General features: G+C 43.4%; 1 pseudogene; it reads left to right on the forward strand.

The window, feature by feature from the left end:
- Positions 1–3,268: 3,268 nt before the first annotated feature.
- On the forward strand, positions 3,269–3,386 carry LOC124559984 (annotated as a pseudogene).
- The last annotated feature ends 382 nt before the right edge of the window (positions 3,387–3,768 follow it).

The following is a 3,768-nucleotide window of genomic DNA, read 5'->3' on the forward strand; positions in this document are numbered from 1 at the left end:
ACCTTAGGAAATCTTGCCATTGTACAGGTTGATATTTTCCACTGTATATAAACTCTAGGGATTCAGCGATGAGAGGATACGGAACAAAATGTGAACGTCTGAGACAGAACATGTTATGGCGCGTACACTCAAGCGTTGAGGCACATGGAAACCATTTTCAACACATACTGCAACTGTGGCTGCATGGCAGAGCGCGTATTAGACCACAGTCTCTGTAACAATATATGACTGAAGAAATGGTCTTTAACGTAGAAAACCTGCATTTCCGGAGATAAGTTCGTTAGACCTTTTTTGTTCCGTATCTTCTCATCGGTCAATCCTTAGTTTGTACATGGTGGGGAAACCACCCTCTATTAGCAAGGTGGGGACGATTTCTATGAAATTATTCCGTGTAATACATAGTATTTTGTTGTAGAACGAAGAAAATGGTTCAAATGGCTCTGAGCCCTATGGGACTTAACATCTATGGTCATCAGTCCCCTAGAACTTAGAACTACTTAAACCTAACTAACCTAAGGACACCACACAACACCCAGTCATCACGAGGCAGAGAAAATCCCTGACCCCGCACGGGAACCGAACCCGGGAACCCGGGCGCGGGAAGCGAGAGCGCTACCGCAAGACCACGAGCTGCGGACTAGAACGAAGAAGCAACGTTTCGGTTACTACGACAAGTGTTCATCATCATTGTATTTTTACCAGAGTATTTTAAAGAGAGTCGCCCGATTTGACAAGACAAAACCATCTATTTAAATGGAGACAGAAAATTCGACTACAAATCTTTCAATTCCAGTGGAAATGTCCGGTCTGTAAAGGCCTATCTTTGATATATGCACATGCGTTTAGGTTCAAATTCGTCATATACCGTACACCAATACTCACTGCACTCTGCACCCAACGCACTAGAAACTTCCAGGCGATTGCCAAACACGTCGCACACATTTTAGAGCTTGTGTGAAGTTACTGCATTCATTGCTGTTACCGTTTGCCACTATAATGTGAGACCCGGTGACCGCGTAGGTCCGTTCATCGTTAAGCCAGCTCATTGTAAGTAACTGCTCTTAGCACGCAATTGCCCTTGCAGTGGAATTCCGGCCTGTTAAAAAATTAATTTTTGGACATGTTGTGATGAGAATAGAACGCAGTAGGTTGTTGTCGACTAATAGTGTTCATCACAGACGAAGGTATCGTCAGGAGCGCCCAGTGAAGTGTGGTAGGACCGATCGATCTTATTGTCTATATACATAGATGACCTATCGGACACTGTGGGCAGCAATTTACGCTTGTTTGCTGATGGCGCTGTGGTGCACGGGAAGTTGTCGTAGTTGAGTGACTGTGGGGGTATACAAAATGACTTACACAGAACTTCTGGTTGTTGTGATGAATGGCAGCTTGCTCTAAAAGTAGTAAACTATTAAGTTTACACAGATGAGTAGGAAAAATAATCCTGTAATGTTTTACAGCATTAGTAGAGTATTTTTTGACACAGTCACATCGATAAGTATCTAGGCCTAATGTTCCAAAGCGATGTGAAATGGAATGAGAATGTCAGGTAGAGAAGGCGAATGCGCGTTTTATACGGAGAATTTTGAGAAAGTGGGGCTCATCCATAAAGGAGATGGCGTATAGAACGCTAGTGCGAGACATTGTTAAGTAATGTTTGAGTGTTTGGAATCCACACCAGGTCAGATTAAAGAAAGACAATGAAGGAATTCAGAGGCGTGCTGCTAAATGTGTTACCGGTAGGTTCGATCAGGCGCAAGTATAAGGGAGATGCTTTGTGAACTCAATGAGAATCCACGGAAGGAAGGCGACGCTCTTATCTCGAGGCAATATTGCGGAAGTTTGGAGAACTGACATTGTAGGCTGACTGCAGTACGATTCCACTTTCGCCAACGCACATTTCGCGTAAGGACCACGAAGATAAGATGCGGGAAATTAATAGTCGTACAGAGGGCTTTAGACAGCAGTTTTTCCCTCACTCTCTCTTCTAGTGGAACAGGAAAGCAAATAAGTAGTAGTGGTCCGTATCACACTCCGCCATATGCCATATGGTGGCTTCCGGATTATCTGTGTTGATGTAGATGTAACTCTTATGGTACGGCACAGTTAAGTCCTATTATATACTGCAAACCTACTAACTCCTCTCAACACACAATTTATTTTTAATGTTTGATCACACGTACCAGCAACTTCACACCCACTAGCATCTAACTTCACTTTTTTGTGAAACGATTGCAAGTTCTCCAGGTTATTGTCTGCTACGACTAATGGTAGTTAATCGCCCCGTGATAGGTAATTAACTAGTTGACATTATCTCTCTTGCCGGTGTTTATCACGATACATTATCGGTGGCAAGAAAATCACAGGAAACATCCACTCATTTATAATTAAAATCGATAAAAGAACAGCGCTAATATCCATTTCACAACTAATTCATTGTGAATCTTTCGCCATCTGTTTTTGTTCCAGTTTCCGAATGCAGTTCGATGTAGGCTGTTTCCTGGACAGCAGGTCCCGTTTCTCGACCAGCATATATATAAACAATTTATAAAGCAATAACAGTACATCTAAATTATTATACCTCTTCAACACTTAATCTTACCGATGATTAGAAATGAACTGTAGCAACAAAGTGACCCGTAAATTCCACCATGATAAATTTTTAGCACGTTTAAGTAAGAGGATGCAGAAGCCAATGCAAACCATTGCATTAATGACACGTAACGTGTAACCGCAGGACATGTGGCCTGTAATTGAGGAAGTGTCATAATGATCTCTCCATTAGCCAAAGACTCCAGAGTAGTCCCCCACTCGGATCTCTGTGAGGGGACTGCCAAGGTGAAGGTTACAATGAGAAAAAGATTGAATAATCAAGTTGTACAAGTCGGACCGTGGAATGACAGAAACTTGAACATGTTAGGGAAACTAGAATATCAGAAAAGGAAAAGGCAAAGGCTCAATTTGGATATAGTGGAGGTCACTGAAGTGAAGTGGAAAGAAGAAAAGGATTTCTGGTCAGATGAGTATAGGGCAATGTCAACAGCAGCAGAATATGGCATAACAGGAGTAGGATTCATTATGAATAGGAAGGTAGGGCAGAGTGTGCTTCGGTGAACAGTTCAGTGACAGGGTCGTTGTTATCATAATCGATAGCAAACCAACACCAACAACGATAGTTCAGATATACATGCTGATGTCACAAGCTGAAGATGAAGACATAGAGAGAGTGGACGAGGATATTGAAAGAGTAATTCAGTATGTAAAAGGCAACGGCCTTGTCGCAGTGGATACACCGGTTCCCATCAGATCACCGAAGTTAAGCGCTGTCGGGCGTGGCAGACACTTGGATGGGTGACCATCCAGGCCGCCATGCGCTGTTGCCATTTTTCGGGGTGCACTCAGCCTCGAGATGCCAATTGAGGAGATACTCGACCAATTAGTAGCGGCTCCGGTCAAAGAAAACAGTGATAACGACTGGGAGAGCGGTGTGCTGACCACACGCCCCTCCTATCCGCATCCTTTTCTGATGATGACACGACGGTTGGATGGTCCCGACGGGCCACTTCTGGCCCAAAGTCGGAGTGCTTATACAGTATGTAAAGGGAGAGGCAAATCTAATAGTCATGTGGGACTGGAATGCAGTTGTAGGGGAAGGAGAAGAAGAAAAGGATACATACCATGTTCAAGAATCACAAGAGGATGAGGTATATTTGTAAAAGGCCAGGGGATATGGGGAGATTTCAGTTAGGTTACATTATGGACAGG

This window comes from Schistocerca americana, chromosome 1 (assembly GCF_021461395.2).
Source record: "Schistocerca americana isolate TAMUIC-IGC-003095 chromosome 1, iqSchAmer2.1, whole genome shotgun sequence".
Lineage (NCBI taxonomy): Eukaryota > Metazoa > Arthropoda > Insecta > Orthoptera > Acrididae > Schistocerca > Schistocerca americana.